At 43.7% G+C, this 15,742-nt stretch overlaps 1 protein-coding gene across 1 annotated transcript in view; it reads left to right on the top strand.

The window, feature by feature from the left end:
* Astn2 (astrotactin 2) overlaps nucleotides 1-15,742 on the top strand; it is an 887,273-nt gene that overhangs the window by 833,408 nt on the left and 38,123 nt on the right. The gene's annotated exons all lie outside the window — the stretch shown is intronic.

Genomic DNA, 15,742 nt, shown 5'->3' with positions numbered 1-15,742 from the left:
TAAGATATGATGGGTATGTGGGGATTACAGAGCAGGAAAGATGATTTGAATCCTAGGAGGGCAGGCAGGATTACTTCTATTTAGGCCAGTGAAAATGTTTTGTCAGCCAGCATGTATGTGCACCTTGAAATGCAAAGGTTTAGATGCATGCGTTGGAGATGTGGTGGTGAGTCATAAAATCCCATATGCTCAGTTCAGAAAGGGCCTAGGAAAGCCAGATATTTAAAACCAACCCTTCCACTGATGAAGAATCTGCAGCCCAGAGAGGAAGTGTCTTACCCAGAACCAGTGAGTAACATAGCAGTGGCTGGAATGGGAATCTCTACCCACTGTACTTTTCTGTCTTCCATGCAGATTATATGAATATATCTGGTATATATATATCACATATATATGGTATATATATACAATATATATGGTATATATACATATATATTGTATATATATTATACACACATACATACATACATACACACACAGGTCCTTTTTGAGTATATTGAGTATAATGGAGTCATTGCATTTAAACTTCTGAAAATGCAAGAGGAAGTCACTGTGAAATTCTCTTAGAAGTCTCACAAAAGGGACTCAAATTACGTGGTTGTATGGGTGGAGTCATCACAAGCTATAACATAGACATCTAAAGAGTAATTATGAAAGTATGACTACCTTAGTAACTTAGAAGCTGCACTTTGGAGGTTTATTAGTTATTCACCATTCAACTATTTCATTCGGTGATTCATTCACTCATCTATCTATCCTCCATTAGTCTCTCCATCCATCCATCCATGCATCCACCCATTCAGCCAATCATCCATGATATTTGATGAGATGGTGTACAAGCTGTCTGCTTGGGGATGAACTTCTAATAAAGTTATTCAAGGATAAGTATTAGCCAGTATCCTTGTTCCTTTTGTTGCCCTTATAGTAGTAATTATTCCTTCACCTTCCACCCTACCCATCCTCCAAGTGATCAGAAAGAAAGCAACTAACAGCATCTAAGCTTCTTTGGTGGGTTTTGTCTGTTGAGTCAGAAAGAGGTACTCCATCTTTGAATAGAACTCAAAGGGACTTGGTGTTATCCAGGCTAAGGCCTACAGCTCCATTACATAGAGAACCATGAAATACAGTCCCCAGCCAATGAATGTGGAGGGGCTGACAAATCAGCTATAATTCTTCAGCAGTGACAAAACACTTTTCCTGGCCCCTCCTCTCACTCACTACCTGGCACCAATTCTCCTTCCCATTTCTTGAAGGGGTAAAATCTTCCCCGATCCATAACTCATCTTCTCTATCTCAGAGCCCTTCTTCGTCATCTCTACTTATTTATTTATTTTTGAAATTGATCTGGACTGTTCTGACAAGGAGCCAGAGTACTGTTTGGAACAGTCTCTCATCCCACTGGCGGCTCTCCTCCCGTGAAGTCTGACCTACTCAGTCTCTAATTTTAAAATAGCCCCGGTGTCTGTTCTTGGGCTTTCTCAGTTTCTGCTTGCTTGTTCCTTACCAAAAGTTGCTTTCTTCCCCTTGAGCCAAAAAGGTCTCATATGTGGCAGTGCAGAAGAACAGAAGGCTTTGGTGACAGGTTGGGCTGGGTGTGAGTTCCTGATTCAATCAACCGACCCCCAAGCAACTCAATTCTCTCCATTCTCTGTGACAGTTTTCTCCTCTAGAAACAGAGGCCGATGATCTTAGAGGGTTAGAGAGAAGAGTATTAAATTCAGAAGCTTCAAGAACAGAGCTTCGCAGAAGGCCTGGACATAGGAGGCCAGTGGGGCGTGTTAGTCATTTTCTTCCCATTGCCATGTCTTTGCTCAGTGCTTGGTTATTGGTGTCCCTCTCAGGGACATCCCGGAGGAGGTGATTCTATGTAGCAAGTTGGCATTCCACTAACTATGAAAGAAATGGCCCTCTATAATCCTTCAGGGGAGAAAGAAAAAAAAAAAGGAAAGGATGGATCGAGAGGTGAAGAGGGTCAAAAAACGGTGAGTTTACATCAAAAACAAATTCAGACACCAAATTCCACCTGTTTACAGAAAGACTCAGCTGATTGGAGAACCAGCTTCTCCATGATGAAGGCTGTATTTACTTCTTGCTACTATCATTTCTGTCTCGGGGACCTTGGGTTCACTGTTCATATCCTCTCTGTTCTGAAACTTCAACATCTGTAACATGAAGACCTTTTAGATCCTGCACAGCTTCTGCTGTAAGATGCATTCTCTAATTCTTTCTCCCTTATTTTCCTACAAAGGGCCAGCCCTTCCAACTTAGTTATTTCTCTCACTTTTGTTTTTCTCTGACCTTTTCTCTCTGCTTGCAACCCTTTCTGGGCATTTGCTATATGGATTCCTGTCTTTGTTTTGTAGTCTCCCTATTACTCCTTTGCTTTTCTATTTATTTTCCCTGTTCTATTTTTAGTTGAACTTCTCTCTATCACTCCACATCTTTTTCTGTGTCTTTCTGTTTCTGTGTCTTTCTCTCTCTCTGTACTTCTCTGTTTCCCCAATGTCTCTCTCCCCTACCCCCATTTCCATTCTCTCTCTTCATTCTACCGAGGAGGGAAAATTGTTCTTGCAGCCTTTCTAGCCATGTAATTTCACACAGTGCCTCAGGAGTCAAGGCTGATTTTCTGTCCTAAGTTCACCCTGGTGTAACAAAACAGAAACATTAGCACCCGTGCTCTATTTAAATTGAATTTCCTTGTTTGTTTCATTTGTTTTGCTTTGAATGAAAACAAACAAGAGCAGCAGAGGGAGAGGGTCTCCAGAAGGTCTAACAGAGAGGCCAGCTTCGGTTCCCTTGGGATGCTGGAGTCCGAGGGTGATCCCAAGTGAAAATCTCTACTCTGGACCAATGTCTGAGGCCAGGCTGGGCATCTGGGGTCCCTGTTTCTGCCTGGCTAAAGGCCTAGCCATCTTTCTTGTAAGTTGTTCTCCAATTTCCTATTGCCCAAGGTAATTAGCCTCTGTCTTGTCTTGGCTGCCTTGCCTTTCGCTACTCATGGATGGCTGCCAAAGGGTCACCAGTGAGCATGCCAACAGCAGCCAGACCTGATTCCTGGGGTGGGGGACTCATTCCCACACACCCAGAGGCTTGCCTCAGGCCCACCCTCACCTCTCTGTCTCCAGTGTTATGAAAGGAATGTCAAAGGAGCCAGAGTATTGCCTCCCGGTGCCAGCTTCCATGGTGGGAACAGAGTTTCAGAGGAAAGAGTCCTTCATAGGAGGCTGGTAGAGTAGAAGAAGAAAAATCAAAAAAACAAAAAGGAAAACAAGAAAAAAAAATCCAAGACTACGGAGAGGGGAGGGCATCTCCTACACACAAAACCCCAAGACCCTAAGGTCAAAAGTCAGATGTCAGTTCTCTTGGCTCTCTGTATTATTTCAGGCCAGTTCCTCCTCCTTCTCTGGCTTGCATGTTCTCTCTGTGTAGGGAAAGGCTGGACTCAGTAGGTTTTAAGATTCATACATGACGGTAGGTAAAGAAAGTCCAAACTAAGCTACTGATTCTCAGGGCTGCCATCACTGTCTGGATGGTACTAGTAGTCCTGTTTTATTGAGGATTTATTTGTGGCAGGAGCTAGTTTACTGTACAATATCATATCTGTAAACTTATCTCCAGATTTCTATATCTTTGTCTTTTTTGATTGTTCCTTCCTTCTTCTTCTTCCTGTCCTGTCTTCCTTCCTTCCTTCCTTCCTTCCTTCCTTCCTTCCTTCCTTCCTTCTCTCTTAGATATGTAGAAATTGTGGGAATGAGATTATGGAAGCTGTAATCCTCTATACTAGATCTCTGCCCAGGTAGGCTGAAAAATACATGGGAAACACATTTTCACTCCTTCTACCCAAAGCTACATGCCTGTTACTAAATTCCAAAGTTTTGTCCTTACTCTCCAGTTCCCACAGTGCCATGCCAAAAGTTAAGTCCCCTAGCCTGCTTGAGGACACCTGCTCTTCCCTAGAGACATACACTCAGTGACATGGTTAAGATGCTTTTGATGTTAGAGCTCCTTTGCTGAGTGGTTTCTCAATCTCCAGGCTCCCGTGTTTCTGTGAAAAGTTGAGGCTACTGGCTCAAAGATAATATTTCAAAAGCCTAGGGAACATGGAACCTTGGATGGAGTGCCAACAGACTCCCCGCTACCCTCTAGACACCACCTCTCCATAGGTACTGCCTGGGAAGAACATTGCAGAAATAGTTAATGTCCCTATCATGGATGTTATTATTATATATTAGATAAAATCCTATTATTGTTCATTTTTCCTGCTTTATCCCGTTCCTCTGTTGATGTCATGAATCATCACAGAACTTGCTGGTAGCATCATCAGGAATGTTATCAGGATCCCTCCAGAACTGGCTTTCAAAACACTTGCTCAGACAATGGAAGGTTGGCCAGGGATTGAGAATCATCCTGCCCCTTGCCCTAAATGTCTATGGGGTCTTGGGAATATGATTTTCCCCTTTGGAGGTCTCAGGTTCTCCATTTCTAGAAGAGGGTTTGCAAACAAATGTCCCATACTTCAGAGCTACACATCTCAAGAGATGGAAGAGATGAGGAGATAAACCCAAGTCCCTGGCAGTGGGGGGAGACACACAAGGGTCTGTATCCAGATGAGTTTCATTCAGATCACAGCTAGATGCTCCAATGAGCCCATCTGTTTAGTGGCGTCCTGAGCCATAGGAAGAGGAGACGCTTTCTGTGCTAAACGGGGCTCAGTTTTCAGACTCAGAACCCATATGAGGTGCAGCTGCCACCAGTTAGTCTAGGCCACACCAAGAAAAGAGTTCAAGAGAGACCTAACAGCGGTGCTATCCTGCTGTTTCCAAATGTGAAATCTTACTACTTTTTTCTTTTCAATCCTTCTGTTCTCACTCATTCCCCGTTCTTTTCCTCCCTTCCTTCTTCCGACCTTACCTTTCTCCGATACTCACCTCTCTCTTGCTTTCCTTCCCTCCTTCTTCCTTCCCTTCTTTTCTCCCTCTATCCCCACTTCCTTTTGGCCTTCTCTCCCTTCCTTCCTGGTTATCCTCTCCTATTTTTATCTCTTCTTTTTTCTGTTTGGTCCATTTCCTTTCACTTCTTTCTCTTCTTTTCTTGTTGTTGCTTTCTTGTTCATCCATGCTTCTTCCAACTCCACGTCTGATTTCCTGTCAATCTATTTCTGGTTTTTCTCTCTTTGTTTGTTTCGTGTGTGTTCCTCTCTTCTGCATTCTCTTCCTGTGCCTTCAATCTCTTATCATTGCTCAGTGTCTGTCTTGTACCATCCTAGAATCTCTCTCTTCTCCCATTCTCCTTTGCTTTTTCCCCCTCTCTTCTTTTACCCACTGCTACCTCCCATTCCAGTTTAGGTGTCTAGGTCTTGCCCTATTGTTGGGCTCTGCTGACTAAGCAGCTGAGTGTAGCCAAAGGTCCTGGGAGACAGGCACCGTTGATGTCCCTAAACTGGAGTGGAAGGTGAACTTGGCTTGGCTGTGGTGCCCAGTCCTACTGGTCACAGAATAAGGGTGAGGGGGTGCAGCCTAGTGATTCAGTTCCATCTAACAGCAGGTCACACTGACCTCTCCAGAAGTGCACAGTTGGGGCCCTAGAGAGGGGAAGAGCTCTCCTCAAGCCAGAAACAAATACAGCCATGCAAACCAAGCCAAGAGAGACTCATAGAGGAAAAATAATGCTGTTTTTCAGCCGACAGACAGTAAGGCTCCTCAAACCTGCTGGGGACTCTCAGGCAGTCTATTTCTTTCCTTGGACTGCATCAGGATTTCATCCAGGAATGGGACATCGGCCAAGGCTCGAGGACAGGGCAGAGACTACTCATGTAGCCTCATGGCAGGGGTGGGTAAGAATTGAGGCTGTGCTGCAGAGCAAGACCTTGGATGCCAAGCAGAGGAGCTGGACTTTTTCCTGCAGGCAATAGGGAGCCAGAAGAGACATTGAGGAGGGTCACGGTGTATTTTAATCTGTGATTTGTAGTAACAATTGCTGACTACAGTATAAAGAACGGGTTGGGTCGAGTTGAGTGTTAGGGAGGCCACTGGTCACAGATTGAAAGGGAAGGTGGAGACCCCATAACCAGAGACCCCACATGTCTGTCCTGAGTAAGGAATATGCCCGATGGACAGCATACCCTCCATTCAGTTATGCCAATGTCTGGGACGCAGCTTCTCCTTTTTCTTCATAAATAACTGCATTTTAGAGTGCTGGAGAAAACGTTTATATTCCTTGGCCACCTACAGAGTTATCCTCACCCTAAGGTAGGCACTGGGGATGCAGCACTGACTGAGCTAGACAAAGTCCCTGTGCTCATGGAGTTCACAGTCATGGCAATGATACAGCGAGGGGAGCAGGTGATTGCATGGAGCTGTTCTTCATGCTCTTAGGGGAATGCCCAGGTGCCGTGAGAGTACCACAGCAGAAACACCATCCCAACCAGGGGGTGGCTCTGCCGACCAGTCTTCCCGAGGCACTGAAAGGAAGGACTGTCGTGGGTCAAACTAGGTCTCTCCCGAATGCTCAGAACATGGCTGTATTTGGAAACAGGCTTCGCAGATGTGATTATTCTACAGGTCAAGATGATATCATACTGGATTAGGTTAGTCCCTAAATCCAATGACTGATGTCATTCCAAACGGCGAGGAGGACACCAGGAACACACAGAGAGAAGGCACACACAGGAGGATGTGTTGGGGATTCTGGTTGTGCTATTCCAACCCATGGAACACCTGGGATAGGAAAGGTAAGGGAGGATTCTTCCTGAGAGCTGTCAAGAGAGCCTGGCCCCGTTAGCACCTTGATTTCAGACATCCAGAAGAGTGAGATAATGTATTTCTTTTGTTCAAAGCCACCATATTTGTGGTTATTATTTTTTAAATGGTTACCAGAAGTAACTATTATGAGGCTCAACAGGGTTTCCAGCAGAGGACAAATTGCAGGACAGCTGGATAGCAAGAGATCGTATGCAGGAGAGTACATAGCTGGGGTGGGGAGAGCCTGAGAAGTTAGAAAGCTAGGGGCTACAGACCACATCAGAAGTGTTGTGGAGGCCAGGCACTGGTGGCTCATGCCTGTAATCCTAAACTAGTCAGGAGTCTGAGATATAAGGATCATGGTTCAAAGCCAACCCAGGCAGGAAAGTCTGTGAGACTCGTATCTCTTCAATTAACCAGCAAAAACAACTGGAAGGGAAGCAGTGGCTCTAAGTGGTAGAGCAAAAAAAGCTAAAGGATAGCCCTTATAGCCTGAGTTCAAGCCCCAGTATGGGCGCGCGCACACGCGCACACACACACACACACACACACACACACACACACACACACACACACACGGACTTACAGGACTGTGGGAAAGCTTCAAGAGAGAATGGTATGAATAAGCTTCATGATTCCAGAAGGGAGGTGATTTGTAATGGAAAGACCAAACACCTAAACAAAGCCCAGAGAGGAAGTAGGTCACCAAAGACCCTAGAAATGATGCTCCTAAAGAATACTTGAATAACATGGACTGTTTTGAATATTTTGAGTATCTTTAAGTAGTTGTACAAAGGGGTTGCCATTCAACAAAGGAGCTGATAAATACAGTGCGTCTTGGTCAATGTCACCCCTTCCCACATACTCGCCCACCCCTCCCAACCCATCCCTTTCCTCACTTGTCTTCATTTTTTAGGATACGTATGGAATTTTTTTGGCCATTTAACAAAGCAGTTTATACATACAAGGCATCCTGATCGGTGTCATGCCTTCAATATTTTCACCCACCTTGGAACCACTCCTTCCCTTATTTTCCTTAATGTTGTGGTATAGACAATGAATTCATGTTTTTAAAAAGAGACTCAGAAATCTAAACAAATTGTTTTCAACATCTAAAAGAGCTGTGTGAGTGTTAGAGGGCCAAGCTGTGTTCATTGTCACCCCACAAATGGGACAGTGGTACAACCACAGTCAATTTCAGCTTGACATCAGGAAGCATCTGTCACAGGTGCTCAATTGACATGAAATCTCAGGGGACAGTGAGACCCCTTGCTGGGGCAGCAGAGAGTCAGTGGAGAGGAGAAGAACTCAATTGGACTTTCCAAGGTGAAACTGGACAGTGACGTGGATGGGTCAGTGTGCTTGGGAGCAGGGAATCATGTGGGCTATGGTGGACTAAAAATGGTGCAGTGAGTGCGTAGACTCTGCTACTCCCTAGCACTTGAGAATGCTGACCTCTTATTGACAAGTCTGAAGGCAGAATTCTAGCTGTTTAAGTGAAGCTCCCAGCTAGTATGTTGTCAACCAATTTTAAATGGGCCATATAAAAGCCAACCGTATCAATTACCTATAGGTCTTTATTTGGGTAACTCTAGGTCACTCCCTTTCTGTTTACAGACAAGGAAGCTTGAGAGACCCCCTAGGCTTTCTAGTCAAGCATAGCCAAGATTCCCAATCCATAGTTCTTCCCCGGAATCCATGACAGTCACTTTCTACTTTAGCATCACCTTGTAGGGACAATTTTTAGAGATTTTCAACATCAGGATAAGTTTCTTCAGTGGAGTCACAAGCTCTACCTAGGCTCTGTACTCTTTTTTATTGTAGTTGTTGTTGCTGTTGTTGTTGTTTTATGCCCTAGAAGACTACGTAAAGAGTTCTGTCTTCTTAACCTCAGTTTCCTCCTTATTACAATAAAGTCCCTTCCTGCTTTGGCCATCTAGGACTTTAGGAATGAGCCCAGGCTAGAGGCCAAGCTCCTCGATTTTTCCCCCCTGCTCTCATGCTCTTGGCTGTGGGCTTAACACTGCCTTTCCCAGTCTCTCACCTCTATCTGTGGAGGAGGCTGTTGCTGTGAGCTAACTTGAGGTCATCACTGGGAAGGTGTTAGTGGACTGCAGGGGATCACCATTAATGATGTGTAGAGAGTCAGAGGCAAGACAGAATCCAGACTTCTGGCATTTTTCTTTATTTTTTGTTCTCCTTCCCCCCCTCCCTCCCCCAAGGACAGACTCCTCCATTTACCAACAACTCCAATGGGCTTTCATATTTGAATCAAGAACAGTGGTTCTTGAGGCCATAAATATCACTAACCCAATGTTCTTATGTGCGGAGAAAACCAGGCTGTTCGTGGGAGGGCGGGGCTGGACCAGGACTCCTAACTCCACATTTAGCCCACTACTGCTCTCTTGTCTTAGATCTAAGCTTTGGTGGGCCTGCCATTATCCTGAGTGTCTGAGAGGCTAAGACCATGAGGTCATGCTATCCTTCTAGCTGTGAAAGGCACTTACTTTCCTTAGTTTATAGTTTCTATATCTGTAAAGTAGGGTGTTGCTATTTCCTGTCTGAGAGCTTGATTGTGAGACAAATACAGAAAAGTCAGCATATGCAGACCTCCCAGGCATGTTCAGTATGATATCAAATACACACCAACTATGATAAGATCATTCATTAAACTGGGTATGATCACACGCACTGTATGTAATCTTACCACTAGGGAGTTTGAGGCAGGAGGATTATAATAGATAAGTAGATAGATAGATAGATAGATAGATAGATTTAATAGGTCTTCATCTGATGTGACCAAGAATGTTTGTCTAATTGTCCTGCCTACATACAGTTAATCAAACTTCTCTGCTGTCTATGAGCAACTCCCAAGAGTCCTTTGGATATAAGATATGGCCAACTTGGGGCCTTGTTTTCTAAACAAAATGTATGACATTTTTTGGCTATTCCTTGAACCCATCCCTAACATAGGTTTTTTGTTGTTTTTTTTTTTTTTTCGGGGGTCCGGCTATGGGGCCTGAACTCTGGGCCTGGGCACTGTCCCTCAGCTCTTCAGCTCAAGGCTAGCATTCTACCACCTGAGCTACAGCACCACTTCTGGCTTTTTTTTTTTTTTTAATCTGCTCATGTGGTGCTGAGGAATCGAACCCAGGGCCTCATGCATGCAAGGCAAGAACTCTACCACTGAGCCACCTTCCCAGCCTCCCCCCACCCAACATAGTTTTTACAATCACAGAGACCTAAATTTTGCAGTGATCCAAAACTAGGAAAAGTTTCAGAAACCATGTGCTATATACCAATGAATCCTGGCACTTGGCAGGTACTAAATCAGATTAATGATAGGTACTGCAGGTCAAATGATTACAGTTAGTCTTTCATGTAAACAACTATAGCAATTAGCCAAGTAGAAAGCAATGATGTGGTCCCTATCTGCCACTGACTGTCATTACAAACCATCCCTCAGCCTAGGCTCCTACATGCCAGCTCTGTGCTAAGATCTTCAGGTCTACTGTTTGAAGAATATGACACCCTCGGCACTGGATGCAATTAAATCTCATTTTATAGATAAGTAAGTTATGAAAGTCTAGGGCTGGGAAGGTGGCTTAGTGGTAGAGCGCTTGCCTTGCATGCCTGAGGCCCTGGGTTCTATTCCTCAGCACCACATAAGCAAAAAGAAAAGAGCCGGAAGTGGCGCTGTGGCTCAAGTGGTAGAGCGCTAGCCTTGAGCTGAAGAGCTGAGGGACAGCGCCTAGGCCCAGAGTTCAGGCTCCACGACCGGAACCAAAAAAAAAAAAAAAAAAAAATAGTGTGAAAGTCTAAAAGTGACTTTCCAATGGTACCTAACTGGTAAAGGGCAGAATTATGATTCTGACACAAGATGTTTGGCTATCTGGCTGCAAAGCTCAAATTTGTATATTCTTTTGCATTTCTTTCTTAGACATTGATCAAATTGGAATTTGAATCTCTCTCTTTTTTTGCAGAGGAAGACAGTTCTAGCATTTGAATTCAGGGCCTCATGCTGTCCTTTAGCTTTTTTTTGGACAAGGCTGGCACTTTACCAGTTGAGTCACAGATCTACTTTCAGCTTTTGGCTTGCTAATTGGAGATAAGAGTCTCTTGGACTTTCCTTCGTGGGCAGGCTTTGAACTATGATCCTTAGGTCTCAGCTTCCTGAGTACCTATGATTATGGGCGTTAAGTCACTGGCACTTAGCTCCCACAAAGATATTATTCACATGGAGCCTTGATTATTTCAACCTCAAGCTCCATTCTATGTTCTATGTTCCAGAACCTGAGCAGCTGTGAGAAAGCCACATATAGATTTCCAAAAGATCTCTTTGGCATATGACCTAAGGGCTGGAAAGTCTAATGATAGTGAGACTAGGTAGGAGTATGTAATAGTAAAATACAGTGATATCTATATCTCTATAGATGTAGATATTGATATATACTGATAGCGAGTCTGAACTAGAACAGGTAATACATGGAGAGGAGGACCCATAGGTTGTGAGGTTGTGCTCCAAGTTTTCTTTGGAAATCTATCAAAAGATATTTAATGGTATAGACTCAATGAGAAGATATATTTTAAAATTTGAGCTTTTTTATGTTCACTTTTTGAAATTTTTAAAATTATCTGTAAGTAGTTGTACAAAGGGAAACAGTTTAGCATATTGATTTGTGAGTACAACACATCTTAGTCAATATCTCCTCTTCCAGCATTCTCCTTTCTATCTCTCCCAATCAAACCCATCTCCTGGAATTACTGAGTTCCATTTTCACATTCAAGATCTGAATCTTGAAGAGCTGGGTTGAAGTACTGACTCTCCTAGTTTGTATCTGGATGACCGTTGTAAAACAACGTTTAACCTTGGAGGCAAAGTCTTGCCTTGCGTCCAAAAAAATGGAAATAATAAGTTCTACTTCAAAATGCACTTGTGCACTTTTAAAAATATTTCTGCCACGCAGAAAGGGCTCTATTCCTGTGAACTTCTACCTCTCCTTCCTGTTTGTCCATTTTCTTCGCTCCTATTGCTGTATGAATTCATATTAATTCTCTGTCTCTTTCTCTCTCCCTCCTTCACTGCCTAACTTCCCTTTCTTGGTCCCTCTTTCCCCAGGATGCCAGAAATGAAATAACATTCTTTGCATGTTTGTTCCAAACCTCCTGGCAGCCATCCCACAGACCCCTGGCTGGGTCAGGACTGATTTGCATTAGCATGTGTGAGGCCAGCTGAGAAGGGGGTGAGGGGGAGAGGCCCTGTTTTCAGGGATTCTTGCCAGAAGAAGTTACTATTTCTTCCTGGGAAACATGCTCAGATTAAAACAAGCAAGGAAGGCCCTGGGGGAACTGTTTTGCTGGTGGCGGTGGCGAGGTGCAGGTCTGACTCCCACAGCTGTATCTACCTCCCCTCTTCGCTCTTATCCTGGGTCTGTCCCCAGAAATCTCTCATCCTAAGCGTGTAGGAACTTAATACTGTTCAATAATGCTTTCTATTGTCCTGGATGAGAGCACAGGAGTAAGGAGGATACTTGGAAGCCACAGCATAAATAAGAAGCTAAATACACACACACACACAATGTAATACAATGCATCTATTTTAAATTTTATTTAAAATTTATTTGTTAAAAAAGCAGAAGTAACCCTCAGAGATCTGGGGTTTTCTGTTGTTGTTTGTTTTGTTATGTTTTTCTATCATCTCTTGGACTTTCGTATATTACGTTCTATTGGAGTCATCACTCCCTTCCAGGAATCTCAATATCCTTGTCCAAATCCAGATAACCGCTGGCACGCCATGGAGGGCCCTCTGGAGCTATCTCACAACCACCATTGACATCACAGAATGTACCGTTGTTTGCTGAGTCCTGATTAGACAACCTCTCCTAATTACCCATGGCTTCTCCCAGTCCTTACCCCAAATATGTCTTCTTCGGGAGACTTTCCCCTTCTCCTTCATGACAGTGTTGATGTGCATACTTTGGAGTTCCCATAAAACATTTGGTGATCCGGTTGGATACTTTAAAAGTATCAAAGAAGTTCAAAATATACCTTATCTAATCATCTTCACAAGAGCACTATTCCATTCTCCCCCATTTTTCAAAGCAGAAAACCAAAGCTCAGAGAATGAAATGGATTGGCTAAAGAACATGGTGCAGGCAGGTGGCAGATCCAGGATTTGAACTCAGGCTGTTCCCAATCACTTACTGATTTAGCCCAGAGTGTGGGCTGTCACTCACCACAAGGGTTGGCCCAGAGTACAGCTCTTCCCTTACTGAGTAACATCTATGTGTCCTTCAGTCCTTCACTGAAATGTTGCCTCCTCGGTATGTCATTCCTGACCCACATTCTGAATTCCCTGCCTCATTCCTTATTTAAACTTTGTGATGTACATTTGCATGTGTTCAAGTATGCTCCTGTTTGATTTGGCAGTTCATGAGGCAACTACTGCGTCACTTTCATTTTTCTATGTACCCTTAACTGCATACACACACAGAAGGCAGTGTATATAAATATTTATTTTATTGTAGAAATGAATGCATGTAGCATTACTTCTAATTATAACTAGAAGGCAAGCTCCTTCCCCCACCCCCCACCCCCTTACTTTTAGAGGTAAAGAAATAAAGGCCCGTGATAGTTTAATAAATTGGCCAAAGTCATGAAGAGAATGACAGGGCTAGTTTTTTGGAAAGCAAATCTTTTCTGAAACTATCCTCCCTTCCACTAAGTCCTTTGTAAGGAACACATAAATGAATCACTGTATTTGCCCAGAATTTCTTACTCTTCCAAGAGGAGCTAGATGTGTACATAAATTGTTGTTTCATAATTAAGCCAGTGAAAACTGGTGCACTGGTTCTGTAATGTTGTATAGATAGATGGTGAGCTTTGGGAGAAAAGTGAAAAAGACAGGGAGATTGGGGGAGTTATTTCGTAGCCTGGACTGACCTTTTCCTACCTTTCTTTGTCCACCTAATGTACACTATTCCCTAAGAGTAAACTGAGATGTGACTTCCGCCTTATTAGCTTTGGTGTGTATTTCATTACTTTCTGAGTGTCTACTTCTCTGTAATGTTGTACACAGTCTTCTTAGAATGCAGAGATGAACAAGACAATTGTCCCTGCTTCCACAGAACTCACAATAATATGTGGTTAGTGATGTCAGAGCCAGGGTCAGGGAGGAAAGACCTCTCTGGCCAGGGAAAGTAGACAGGAAATGTTGACATGACATTTTAATTGAAATTTAAGGAATGATTAAGATCAATGAAGACAGAGAGAGAATGGAAAGTGCTTTTCCAGGGAGAGGAAGTCATATGTGTAAAGTTATTAAGGAACAGCCTGGCAAGTTTACAAACTCTACTTGGGTCATCATAGCATACTAGAACAAAGAAGTTGACAGGTGTCAAGTCATGAAGGGTCTCTAGACCCAGCTAACAAATGTGGACTTTAATGTGAAGGTTACAAAGGATTCTTAAGGGACTTGAACCAGATGCTTGGTAGACTTGCTGGATTTGCTCTTTAGAAACATAGCTCTAAGGGATCTATGGGTGATCCTTTCTTGGTGAGACAGCAGTGTGGGAAGCAGTTTGAGAAGCAAGTTGGGAAGGACTCTGGTTGCCTTATGGGGGTGATGTCACCACCCCAGTGGTGGGAAGCAGGGACAGGATATGAAGGGTCTACTTTAACCACATTTGGGGCTAGAGAAATGGTTCTTCTTGAGCACTGTGATCCCAAAAGGAGTAAGGGTAAGGAAAACCAGATAAAACTGAAGGCAAAAAAAAAATAGATTGTCCTCAAAAGTCTTGTTTCCCCAACTGTACAGATGAGGAAATACAAACTCACAGGGCTGAAGCCCAGAGCAGTCTATTACCTTGGTCTTCTTCATGCTAATGCTAAGGATCCTTAACTACTGTCCTGTGCAGCCGCCTCTTACCCTCAGTCTGTCTCTGGAACGTAGGGGAAGGTAGAGGACTCAACAGAGGTAGGGAAGTCAAACTTTTGGAAAGGGGATTGGTGAGGAGGGTCACAGAATGAACAGGCTGACATAAATTGCAAAGCAGGCTAGCTCTGAGTCTCAGCTTCAGATTTGGGCATGTACTGAGCCAATGACACCGAGATTCATTGTTGCACAGTGCAGTGATGAAAAAATGGGTGTCAAATAAGCTGGAGATCACAAGCGCCGTGTGCCATCATAGTCTCTGGACCAAGGCAAATCTTATGGAGCTGCTTCTTCCTACCCTCCAAAAGAGGGGAATAGTTTTGTCTTCAAAGTCAAGGTGAATGCAGAACCCCCCACCAGCACTTGATAAAGTGCCAACTCTATCACCCTCCCCCTTCATGTCCTTGATTTTTAAAAGCCCCCTTCGCCACCCTCCTCACAAACAGCAAATTCTCTGAATTCAAACGTGGGCAATCAACCCTGCTTTGTCTTGCTTTCAAGGTTATTTGTGCAGTAAGCTTTGCCAAGTGTACATCCATAGGTGTCAGGGATGCGTTCATTTGTTTGTTTTAATCAAGCAGACTAAAATAAAAACCAGGATGGCAGGCAGAAAGTATAATAGTCCACACTGGGTGTGTGTGTCACCAGGCAGGATGGATACATGTCAGTACTCTGCCACATTTGCTTCGGGGATCTTCCTTTGCTCTTGAAAGACATGTAAATGAAGGAGACACTTGAAGACTACTTTGTCCTTTCTCACCAGCCTCAATCTCCCCCTCACTTCCCCCCAGAAAATACCCCACTGTCTAATCCACAGGGCAAACTTGATTTACGTATGCTTGTTTGTTCTTTCATTTGCACCATCACCTCTGGTTTCATACATTAACAAGTCGGAGCTGTCGCTGTTCCTAGCTGACACGTGCAGCTTGGATTGTTTTTGTTTATTGTTTCGTACTAGTTTCTGTAATAGCCATTTATCCCATAAAACCAAAGCACAAAATATACCCACTGGGTTTTATTTCTTTCCTGGAAACCTACCCTTCCCCCCTTTTTAGGTCAATACCTATAA

This window comes from Dipodomys spectabilis, unplaced genomic scaffold, assembly GCF_019054845.1.
Source record: "Dipodomys spectabilis isolate Male_0828 unplaced genomic scaffold, ASM1905484v1 ptg000046l, whole genome shotgun sequence".
In the NCBI taxonomy this organism is placed as follows: domain Eukaryota; kingdom Metazoa; phylum Chordata; class Mammalia; order Rodentia; family Heteromyidae; genus Dipodomys; species Dipodomys spectabilis.
Note: the sequence above shows the minus strand (reverse complement) of the source record. Positions and strands in the feature narration are given on the sequence as shown.